Below are 12,678 nucleotides of genomic sequence, written 5' to 3' on the forward strand. Positions count from 1 at the left end.
TTTGAAGAGACTATACTCACTGATCTCACTAACAAATAGCTCTTGTATGTCAGTACATGCTACGTATTTTTTTTGTAAATAAAGGGAATCAGGGGAAACTGACAATAGCCCACATCAGCAAGTACTACGTGTGTAAAGTTTAAATAGTGGGATAAAATAAATATTTTATTCCGTGATAATGGTTTCAAATTTGGGCACAAAGCCAATAATTTCAGGTTTGGGGGTGGGGACTAGTCGATTACCTCTACTTCAGTATTCAACTGGTATTTTATCAACCCCGAAAATGCGAATAGTAAAGTCTACCCCAGTAGTATTTGAACTATGGAACTTAAAGTCAGAGCAAGTGTTGCCAAGAGTTTTGCTTGGTAATGATTCTGCCAGTTTGCAGCTTCATTTATTCTGCAATAAAAAAAAAATAAAGAAGTCTGACTGAATGGGAAGCAGAACCTTTCAAAAGTAAGACAGATGAAAAGCTTATCAGAAAATATTCTGTCTCACTTTGAGCCTTTTGCCTCATATGTTAAACTTTTCCTCTTCCTTACATCAAAATAATTTATACAATCATTTGTCCCAGACCTTTGTGTTCTGAGTTCAAATCTTGCCATAGCCTACTTGGGTAGCAGACTCAGCTTGTTGCTTGACTAAGCACCACCACCTGGCACTTTGAATGTTTTTTGTGAAGCCCACCCTGTTGCAGACATTTAGGCAAAGGTTTTCAGTTTGGGAACACCCACCTCCCTCTTAGCTACTAGTCTTGGAGACCTTGTAAAGGGTCATGAACACTGCTTTTCCTCATAGCTAAAATAAAAACAGAATAAAAGCTTTTCCTCAAAAACAATTTTATGCTACATTTGTATTGCTATATTTGTGTTTGTCTTTTGTCCTAAGACAGCCCCGACAAAGCCTCTCTTTGATCCAAAGTATTCCAACCACGAAAATTTACCCTTTTTTCCTCAGACAGTTAAGTGTCTACAATGACATTATCTAATCTTTTCTGCAATCTTTTACTTGTTTCAGTCATTAGACTGCGGCCATGCTGGAGCACCACATTGAAAAATGTTTTAGTTGAATGTATTACTGATCCTAGTACTTACAATTTTTCAAACCTGGAACTTATTCTATCAATCTATTTTGCTGAACCGCTAAAGTACAGGGACATAAACACACCAAAACCGGTTGTCAAGCAGGGAAACAAACACAGACACAAACAAACACACACGTGATGGGTTTCTTTCAGTTTCCATCTACCAAATTCACTCACAAGGCTTTAGTTGACCCAAGGCTACAGTAGAAGACAAATGGACAACGTGACAACACAGTAGGACTGAACCCAGAGCCATGTGGTTGAGAAGCAATCTTCTCACCACACAACCATGCCCACACCATCTAATATGTCCTTTTTCTATTTTACTTTAGGCAGAGTATGTGATTTGTAGCAGACTTTATTGCTACTCAAGTAAATAAAGCGATCACATAGAGATTCCCTTGTTGATAATTATTTCATTGTTTCAGTGTTGTCAAGTAGAATGAAGCCAAGGATGTGATGCTAGTTGTGTGATCAATGCTTAATTTAGTGATAACACGTTTAATATCTAATCAACAAATTAGACTAGGATAGTTTCCTCCAGACACACTAATTCCTGATTGATTGTAAGATGACAAAACCATCATTAAGGTTTATGGGATATTTTCATTGTCTAACACAAAAGTATTCACTTTGAATCATCAAATGAGCTAACTATGTGGAGCCACATGGCCTAGTATTTAGGGCAGCGGAGTTGTGGTCGAGGGATCATGGGTTCGAATCTCAGACTGGGTGATGTGTGTGTTTATGAGCGAAACACCAAAGCTCCATGCAGCTCTGGCAGAAGGTAATGGCGAACTTCTGCTGACTCTTTCGCCACAACTTTCTCTCTCTCTCTATACTCCTGCATCTTGCAGCTCACCTGCGATGGACCAGCATCCCGTCTAGGTGGGGAACCTTATGAGCCAGGCGTGGCTTGAGAAGGAACAAACTATGTGTTTGTCTGACTTGCTAGAAAAAAGTAACCAAATGTCTTTCAATTCAAAGCCTACCATCTTAGAAAAGTAAGGACATATTGAGTAATATAGTACTTTAGACACTATGTTTGATGAAAAGATTGGATGGTTGTGGCAGGAAAATATTTGCATATTGGTCGGTTAACTAAAAGATGACCTAGGGCTAAACAGTAACAAAGGATTTCAAAGTTTTTATCCAATTAAACACAACTCAGTCAGGTTTTATAATCTTGTAAGTTGCATGGCGACCATACTAGTACTGGTATCATAAAACAGTACCCAGAAAAGGAAGGTCTAGAGAGGGCATGGGGCAAAACTATGCGACCTTCCCCTCCATCGGTCAGCTAAAGCTTAGATTGTGTCATGTGATAATTAGCTGGAACTGGCTGCTGGAGCCTACTGGTGAGTATATAAAGGGAAAATTGACAGGATAGTCATTTGCCATCTGATATTTGTTGATGCTGCATTGAAGAAACTAAAGAACAAAAGGCCCCCCAAAATGGTAAAAAACAGACCCAACACCAGAGCTGAAGATGCCTCCAAAAGTGGGGGCCCAGCCATGTTGAAAATGGTAGATGAGTAGGGGCTGAAAACGAACATGATTCCTTCTGATGATGTCCTTAGCCACTGGATCCTATAAAGGAGCTGTTGAGGCAACAAACCACAAAAAACATAGTTGGAATTCCTCTGTAGAGTGGTTGACAGTAGGAAGAGCCCCTAACCATTAAAACTATGCTAAGGCAGACACAGTGGAGCTTGGCAGTGCAGTCTTCTGGCTTGCTGGACACTGCCAAAGAGTCCAGCAGGAGAGGTGTACATTGAGGATGATGATATTATGATCAGCCATTGAGGCTGGTGAGTCAGCAATGACAAAGTATGAGATCAGGAAAGGAAAAAGAAAAAAAAAAGGATGAAGGCAAATCACTAGACAGACCACATTTGATTTCAAGTAATGTGTATGTGAATACCAAATCTGTCAGGGTTCAGTAGTATTTTAACACTAAATAGTTTTAGCATGCCTCATGCAATGTAATATACAACCCTTCTGGAACAATAAGGTAAACATCCATATTTTTAATGTACTGTCATCGAAAACAGATGAAGCCTAACTATTATTGATAAACAAATATTAATCACTTGTCTGTATATCTTTAGCATAAGCAATGAAGGACTCTGAGAGTAGTGATGTTAATCTGTTTGTTTTTTCTTTTATCTTAATAAATACAAATATAATCTATTAAATTAACTTCAATTCATAAAGTTCTCCTTTATCTTCGCCATTGTTCTTTAACTATTTGCATTATTTCAAAGCGTATTCATACATAGAGAGTGAAAATATTATTGGTTATTTATAAATCCTTAATGAGAGAAATGTCTCTAAATATTGAATAAAAAGGTGAATGTCCCTAAATAGAAAGGCTTGATATGCTGAAGATAACATTTAATAAAATATAAATTGCTATTTTTATTTCATAAAAAAAAAATAACCTTTGCCCTTTAAAGATGACATTTTTTCCAAAAACATATCTAGAGAAAATTTTTAAATATATCTTTGAAGTGGGTTATCCAAACAGAGAAAAAACACAAAATAACTGATTTACTCTTTACTCTTTTTACTGGTTTCAGTCATTTGACTGCGGCCATGCTGGAGCACTGCCTTTAATCGAGCAACTTGACCCTGGGACTTATTCTTTGTAAGCCCAGTACTTATTCTATCAGTTTCTTTGCCGAACCGCTAAGTGACGGGGATGTAAACACACCAGCATTGGTTGTCAAGCAATGCTAGGGGGACAAACACAGACACACAAACATACACACACATACATATATATATATATATACATATATACGACAGGCTTTTTTCAGTTTCCGTCTACCAAATCCACTCACAAGGCATTGGTCGGCCCGAGGCTATAGCAGAAGACACTTGCCCAAGATGCCACGCAGTGGGACTGAACCCGGAACCATGTGGTTGGTAAGCAAGCTACTTACCACACAGCCACTCCTGCGCCTATTTGTTTCTGATTTTTTTAAAAAAAGGTTTAATAAAAAATATACCAAGATATGTTTTGCACATAATGTTCCAAGGTCAACTTTGCTATTCATCGTTTTGTGGTTGATTAAAAAAAAGTACCACTCTATGACAGTGGATTAACAGAATTGTAAGAATGTCTGAGTGGTTAGCTTGCAGTATTTGTCCTAGATGTTTGTGTTCTGAGTTCAAATCCTGCCATAGCCTACTTGGGTGGCATACTCAACTTGCTGCCTGACTTAGCACCACCAGGTGGCATTCTGAATGCCTTTTGTGAAGGTTTATCCAGTTTGGAAATACCCACCTCCCTTCTACCCACTAATCTTGGAAACACTGTAAAGGGTCACAAGCACTGTCAAATGATGATGATGATGTACCTATGTATATCTGATTGAGTCTCCTTGTCTTGACTTAATGTGATAATTGTTAACAAGTGTCACCGTCATACGAATGATGATGTACATTTTCAGTCGTCCTTAAAAACAGGTCTGGTCACAATGAATTATTATTTTGCTTGGAAATAGATGAGATTTGGTGAGTGGAAGGGAAGGCATCCAGCTGTGAAAAACCAGCTTCAACAAATTCTGTCTGACCCTTGGCTATAAGATAAAAAAACCCAAAAAAACTAAACTGGCTTTCCTTCTAAAAAAAATGTGATGCAATATTACCTGAAACTTCTCCCTTGTATTCGATAAAGGATTGAACTCTTAATCACTGATTCACTGTAACTCTTCAAAGTGGTAGGAATTATTTTGTACATTATTTGAGAGATATGAGTCAATTTTATAGCATGTCATAGCATGGGAAATATAATGCAAAGTCTATAGGTGGGTGGAGTGTCATCGTGCATCTTGTGGAAGATGAACAAATGAATTTCACAAAAGAAGTTAGTGAAATGCATCAATTTGTTTATTATTAATAATTGGTTTTATGAAAAGCTCAGCATTTGCAATATAATGTAGATGTGAACTACCTACTACGTAAAAGGTTCTTGACTATACAAATACAGTTCTAAAGATGTTGTTATCTAAAACATTATATTAACAACAACAAAAATATAAATAAATAGCTTTCAGTTAATACTGCTAATCTGTCTAAAAATAGCTACTCTTCAAAATTAATTTCTTAATGGAATAAAAAGAAGCTTTCATAAAAATCTGGTTGTAGTTAGGTAAATCATTTTCGAATACGTTATAAAAGCAGAAAAACCTGATGTGTAACATAACAATACAGACATTAAGAACATCTTCTACATAAACATATATCTGTGTAACTGATATTAATAAGTATCAAATACATATGTTTAAATCAATTTTCTATTTTTAGTTTCGTACCCAAGAGTAATTCCGTTTATGAAATAAAAAGATTTGTGATAAAATGATAAAAGCACTTTTTAAATGAAATAAGACATTAAAAGAAAGACAAAAGAAAAAGAAACAAAAAGTAAGTGGTTTTGTCATTTTTGAAAATAAATGTAAATCAAGAGAAACTTATTATGTAAAGAAATTGAAAGATCTTTCATTTCAGTAGTTTTTCTTTCATGAATTGAGACAAACTACTGCTATTTATGGAATCCAGTTATTTTTAGTCTATATCACAGTAAATAGAGATATGTGTGATAACATATTCATTCATGTACTCAATCTTTACTGAATGAATATCTTCCTTTCTTTCAAACAAAAACAAAACAAAATGAGATTAGAATGATGATGATGATGATGATGATTTCAAATTTTGGCACTAGGCCAGCAATTTGGGGTGAGGAGGGGTTAAGTTGATTACATCGATCACAGTGTACAACTGGTAACTTATTTTATGGAACCTGAAAGGATAAAAGGCAAAGTCAACCTCAGTGGAACTTGAACTCAGAATGTAAAGGTGGGTGAAATGCAGTCAAGCATTTTGTCTGGCATTCCAACAATTTTATCAGCTTGCCGCCTTGTTGTTGTTGTTGTTGTTGTTGATGATGATGATGATTATCAAATCAAATAAAAAAAAATCTCTATGGCAAATATTCCATCATGTATTGTAGTGTTGTTATTTTAAAGTAAACTCCGAGTTGGGTTTGTCTTGATCCCTAGGACTCATATGGCTGGAGGGAGCTGAACCCACTTTTCATAGCATATAAGTAACTGAGATTACAACAGTCCATTGCAGGTTTAACTTGTTGTCTATTGCTGGAACAACCCATTTGCAGTTGAGTGAAGTGTGGAGCAATGTTTTGAAATGAAATTAAATGTTTTGCTCGAGAACATTATGTGGTGCCCGATCGAGAAATCAAAGCCATCATCTTAGATCAAGAGACAAAGCTGACCACAACAGGATTCCGAAGTCAGAGTAAAAAGAGCCACACAGAAGAAATACCACAAAACAGACAACTGGAGCCAGGTGCAGCCCTCATGAATGCCAGCTCCTATCAAACTGTCCAACTCAAGCCAGATGGAAAACAGATGTCAAATGATGATGATGTACCTATGTACATCTGATTGAGTCTCCTTGTCTTGACTTAATGTGATAATTGTTAACAAGTGTCACCGTCATACGAATGATGATGTACATTTTCAGTCGTCCTTAAAAACATGTCTGATCACAATAAATTATTATTTTGCTTGGAAACAGATGAGATTTGGTGAGTGGAAGGGAAGGCATCCAGCTGTGAAAAACCAGCTTCAACAAATTCTGTCTGACCCATGCAAGCATGGAAAACTGGACATTAAGAAACAGTAATGGTGAATAGGTAAGTGTGCATAATATGTATTTAGAGGTAAGTGGAATAATAATACAAAGTAATGTTTATCTCCACATCACTATGGCTGTTTGATGTTACTACTGTTTAACCCCAGGCAGAGCCTCTGCCAGCTGTTTATTGGTGCCATCAGCACCTGGTGGGGCAAACCCCAACCATCTTCTAGTGGACAACAAGATCAGCAGACTGAATGGTCTCAGGCTATTTATGCCTATCTTCAGTGGTGAACATCTGATTGCTAGAGATAGCAGGAATTCACTCCAGCATGCAATATACAGAAAACTAAATGATAATCAGTCACTGATTTTGCAACAAGCAAAGTAGCCAATTAGAAAATCTCTGTAAGAGATGAAAGTAGTAACTATACTGAGAAGTAATGTTTATTGCCACATCAATATGGCTGCTCGATGTTACTACCATTTAACCCCAGGCAGAGCCTCTGTCAGCTGGTTATCTGAGCAATCTGCATTCAGTATATATTGCAAGCAGGTATAATAATAAATTTGTCAAACAAAAAAGAAGAAAAAAATAGAAACTAGTGGGAATGTGGCAATTGGCCACATTACTCCTGTTACTAAGAAGGTGCTCTGTATAATATCAGTGAAAGACTTGAGCCAATTGTGGATGCTGAGAAAAAGAGGGTTCAGGAAAGATGGAGAATGGGACAATCAAATTTACTTCAATCTCTGTTATGCAACAATCAAATAAAATCCATTCAACAAGGGTCCTATATATCATCAATTTTGACAAAAAGGATAAAGCATTTGGTAGCTTTTTCCACAAAAATCTTAGCTAAAATTATGAAGAAATTTGGTATATCCCAGTGATACACGTATATATTCTTGGAAAATAAAGAGAGCATCTCTTGTTAAGTAATGATTCGGCGAGTTTAGCATACCTTTCTAAATAAATTCAAGAATGCTTCAGAACGGTGTGTTATCACCAGTATTTTTTTCTATTGGTTATTGATTTTGTGATGAGAAAAATATTGGACAGAGGAAATTATGGGATAGACTGTGTTAGTAGAAGAAAATTATGTGACTTGGATTGTGTTGATGACAGTAATTATGGAACAGATGCAGGAAATTCTAAATAGCTCAGTTACTGAAGAGGGAAAAAGGTAAAGGTTGGGTTGGCACTTATTAAAAATGGAAGACAGGTAATGAGAGTCTAGAATAACAAATGCCTTTATTGCCAAATAATATGAGAAAGGATTGGAGCAACAGAGAACTATAATTATTTCGACACAACTGTAACTAATAATGGTTCCTTTCCAAGAAAATTTCTAGAGGCTAAAGAGGTTCAAACAAGCAATGGCAATATTGAAACTAGAATGGATTCCAAATATGATATCAGGATATACCAAAATAAAACTTTAGAATTTTATATGACTCTTGTATGAACTACTTTCATTTTGCACATTCATCGGAGTAGAGCATAGTAAGTACTGATGTCTAACTCTTAACTTCTGAAGACTGCGTGGTTAAGAAGTTTGTTTCTGAGTCATACAGTTTTGGGATCAGCCCCACTGTGAGGTATCTTGGGCAGGTGTTTCTTACTATAGCCTTAAGCTAACCAAGGCCTCAGGTGTGCTGGTAAAAAGTATCTGTGCTGGTGCAATGTAAAAAGCATCTAGTACACTCTGTAAAATGGATGGCATTAGGAAGGGCATCCAGCCATAGAAACTTTACCAAAACTGACAGACAAATGGAGCCCAGGGCCGGCTCTAGGGTTGCTGGCACCCCGGGCAAGTTGAACTTCGGTGTGTACAAGCTGATAGTTGTGGAAATTTCATTATCTTTGTCATGCCCTCCTTGGCACTCCTTAGCACATGGTGCCCTAGGCAACTGCCCTAGTTGCCAGTTCCTTGAGCCGGCCCTGTTGGAGCCTGGTGCAACTTCTATCGACCAGTTCAAACCATGCCAGTATGGGAAATGGATGTTAGATGATGATGATGATGACATATGTGTAAATGTGTATCTCCTTATCTTGACATTGTGTGATAGTCATAAGGGAGGGTCACCATCATTCAAATAGTGTCATGTTTCCAGTCTCTCACAAAAACATGTCCAGCCAAGAGAAAATATCACCTTACCTGAAAACAGGTGAGGGTTAGCAACAAGAAAGGCATCTAAGCTCAGAAATCTTATTGAGCCATATAAATATGAAAAAATGGGAATGAAAACGAAGAGGATGATGCTGTAGCTTAGTCAGATGTTGTAAATATTTTAGTTATATTATCAAAATAGAGATAAATGAGCCATGTGCTCAGAGGCAAATTTTCAGCATGACAACCTGTGGGAAGAAGAAAACCCAGTAGAATAAGAGAATGAAGAAGGCTGCGAGCTGGCAGAATTGTTAGCATGCAGGGCGAAATGCTCAGCGGTATTTCGTGTGCCACTACGTTCTGAGTTCAAATTCTGCCAAGGTCGATTTTGCCCTTCATCCTTTCGGGGTCGATTAAATAAGTACCAGTTAAGCACTGGGGTCGATGTAATTGACTTAATCCGTTTGTCTGTCCTTGTTTGTCCTCTCTGTATTTAGCCCCTTGTGGGTAGTAAAGAAATAAGAATAAGAGAAAGATGATGAAAGAAGTTGGAAGTCATAATAAGATGCGACTGAAACACGATTCACAGTTGTCTCCTGCACATGCGAATATAATATTATCATTGACTAATATTGCTTTTAGCTTTTTTTTTATTGCTGCATAATTATTTCTTGTTGACTGTTTAATGTTTCCTGCATTAAACATGTTACAACTAACTTAACTTTTGTCATGAAAATCTAACTGAAAATCTTTTTTTTTGCATTTGGTGTACAAATTTTGAAATCTTTATATAGATTTAAATACTGATTTGAATAAAAAAAAAAGATTAAAAATAAATACACACATATATATATATATATATATATATATATATATATATATAGGTGCAGGCATGGCTGTGTATAGGCACAAGTGTGGCTGTGTATAGGCACAGGTGTGGCTGTGTGGTAAGAAGCTTGCCATGGTTCTGGATTCAGTTCCACTGCATGGCACCTTGGGCAAGTGATTTCTACTATAGCCTCAGGCTGACCAGAGCCTTGTGAATGAATTTGGTAGATGGAAACTGAAAGAAGCCTGTTGTGTATATGTGTATATATACATATTTGTGTGTGTGTGTTTGTTCCCTACTTGACAACCAGTGTCGGTGTGTTTACGTCCACGTAACTTATCAGCTTGGCAAAAAGGACCAATAGAATAAGTACTAGGCTTACAAAGAATAAGTCCTGGGGTCGATTTGTTCAACTAAAGGTGGTGCTCCAGCATGGCCACAGTCATATGACTGAAACAAATAAAAGAATATACAAAAGTCTGACACCTCATCTCCTCATTTCTTTCCAGTTCCACCTCAACCAATCCAACTCTCTCTTCTATAAAGTAAGTCTTCTGGCTCCCCTACAGCAAAAAAACCTATTCTGTTTTGGCCCCTTCTCTATCACTTTAATCTCTCATCCCAGGGCATAAAGCTTTCTTGCTCTTTACTGTATCCCTACTCAGATGAAGGGAATCTTAAGCTTGCAAGCCAAATGGTAATCTCACTTGTGCTGGAGGCACAAAAAAGGCACCCTGTACACTCTCTAAAGTGGTTGGCATTAGGAAGGGTATCCAGCCATAGAAACCAGGCAAAAACAGACACTGCAGTCTTCAGACCCACTGGATTCTGTCAAGCTGTTCAGCCCATACCAGCATGGACTATGAATGTTAAATGATTATGATGATGATGAATGACGATGATATGAAAATACGGTAAATTATGAAGCAAAGTTAATGTTAACAGAATTAATGTATTTTATTAATTATTTCCTTCAGTCTAACAATTATTAATATTGCTTTGTGGTGTATCTGAGAGATTAAGCCACCTCCAAAGTTCTTTTGTGTGTATTGATTGTAATTGTACTTTATATGTAGATCAGCTCTGATTAAACAGACTTATGATCATTGTAGCCATGACAAAACTCTCTGATGAAGCAAGCCCTAACATCAAAAGGCATGCTGGCAGTGACCATCCTGTTTAGTTAGCCAAACTGAGTGTATCTAGAATTACACACTAAAAAAACACACACACACACACACAAAAAAAAAACCCACTGGCACGGTGTCGGTTACAATAATGGAACAGCCTGCCCGTGAAATTAACATGTAAGTGGCTGAATACTCCGAAGACATCCATACACATAATGTAGTTCCCAGAGAGATCACTGCCTTTAGTCGAGCAAATCGACCACAGGAATTATTCTTTGTAAGCTTAGTACTTATTCTACTGGTGTCTTTTGCTGAACTGCTAAGTTACGGGGATGTAAATACACCAGTATAGTTTGTCAAGTGATGTTGTGGTGGTGGTGGGGGGACAGAGGCACACAAACACACACACACACACACACATATATACATGATGGGCTTCTTTCAGTTTCTGTCTACCAAATCCACTCACAAAGCTTTGGTCAGCTTGAGGCTATATCAAAAGACATTTACCCAAGGTGACACACAGTGGGACTGAACCCAGAACCATGTGGCTAGAAGGCAAGCTACTTACCACACACCCACTCCTGCACCTATATCGATTTGTTTTATCCTTTATTTGTCTCAGTCACTCGGCTGCAGCTGTGCTGGGGAACCAACTTGAAGGGTCTTAGAGGAATGAATTAACTCCAGTATGCACACAGCTCTCTCTCACTGTATGTGTGTGTGTGTGTGTGTATATATATATACGTGTGTGTGTCAATTATTAATTGATTTATCTCTATTTTTTTTTGCTTGTATATATATATATGTTAGTTGGTTAGTTAGTTAATTTGGCTCAAAAGCAAATAGCAAGGCCATGTAGGGGGACATGGAGTTAAGTACAGGGTGGTGTTCATGTAAAGAGTTCAGGCCACTTGAGGTCCAGGGAGGCTTTGAACAAAGCGGTCGTTGGCATCTTCACCATCTCATCTGGCAGCTTGTTCCACGGATCCGCAACCCGGACGGAGAAAGCTCCTCTCCTTCGATTGAGATGAAATCGTCGCAGGTAGAGCTTTTCGGAATGACCCCGCAGCCGACGCTCCGGAGCAGGAGTGAAGAACAGCTCTTTCGAGAGGTTACACTTCCCGCTTATGATGTTGTGGGCGAGAATGAGATCACCACGGCGGCGGCGTTTTTCAAGAGAATAAAGGTCGAGCGTCCTCAGCCTTTCTTCGTAGGACAAATTTTTGAGACCATGAACCAGGCGGGTAGCCAGCCTCTGGACTCTTTCGAGGTGCTGTATGTCTTTGAGGATATAAGGAGAAGAGGCTTGAATCCCATACTCCAATATGGGTCTCACCAGCGTGACATAGAGTGGCAGGAATATGGCTGCTGTGAGCACTCCGAATGACCGTCGAATCAAAAACAGAATTCCACGCGCTTTGTTGGCAGTTAGGGTATATTCTGTGAAGAATGTAGTAGAGCACAGTATAAAGCTTGTCCACCTTCAGAATTCACCTTCTGCTATCCAGTTGTAGCATTCTACACATTTCCAGGTTTGTGTTTGGGCATCTATCGTATGTGAACAGGTAATTGAAAAAACACAACTAGATCTCATAATGCAGGGAAACAGTTGCATAATAAAGTACCTGCATGCCTGGAGAACTACATTGCATGGAAACAATTGTAGTGATTAAAAATAAATGTCCAGCCATACTTCTTGTTGACTCCAAATGTTTTCACTTTATATATATATATATATATATATATATATATAGGCGCAGGAGTGGCTGTGTGGTAAGTAGCTTGCTAACCAACCACATGATTCCGGGTTCAGTCCCACTGCGGCAAGTGTCTTCTGCTATAGCCCCGGGC

The 12,678-nt window shown here is 38.0% G+C and overlaps 1 protein-coding gene across 1 annotated transcript in view; it reads right to left on the minus strand.

The window, feature by feature from the left end:
* LOC115219701 (diacylglycerol kinase zeta-like) overlaps window positions 1-12,678 on the minus strand; it is a 545,273-nt gene that overhangs the window by 303,619 nt on the left and 228,976 nt on the right. The window lies entirely within an intron of this gene.

Source organism: Octopus sinensis, linkage group LG15, assembly GCF_006345805.1.
Source record: "Octopus sinensis linkage group LG15, ASM634580v1, whole genome shotgun sequence".
NCBI classification, from domain to species: domain Eukaryota; kingdom Metazoa; phylum Mollusca; class Cephalopoda; order Octopoda; family Octopodidae; genus Octopus; species Octopus sinensis.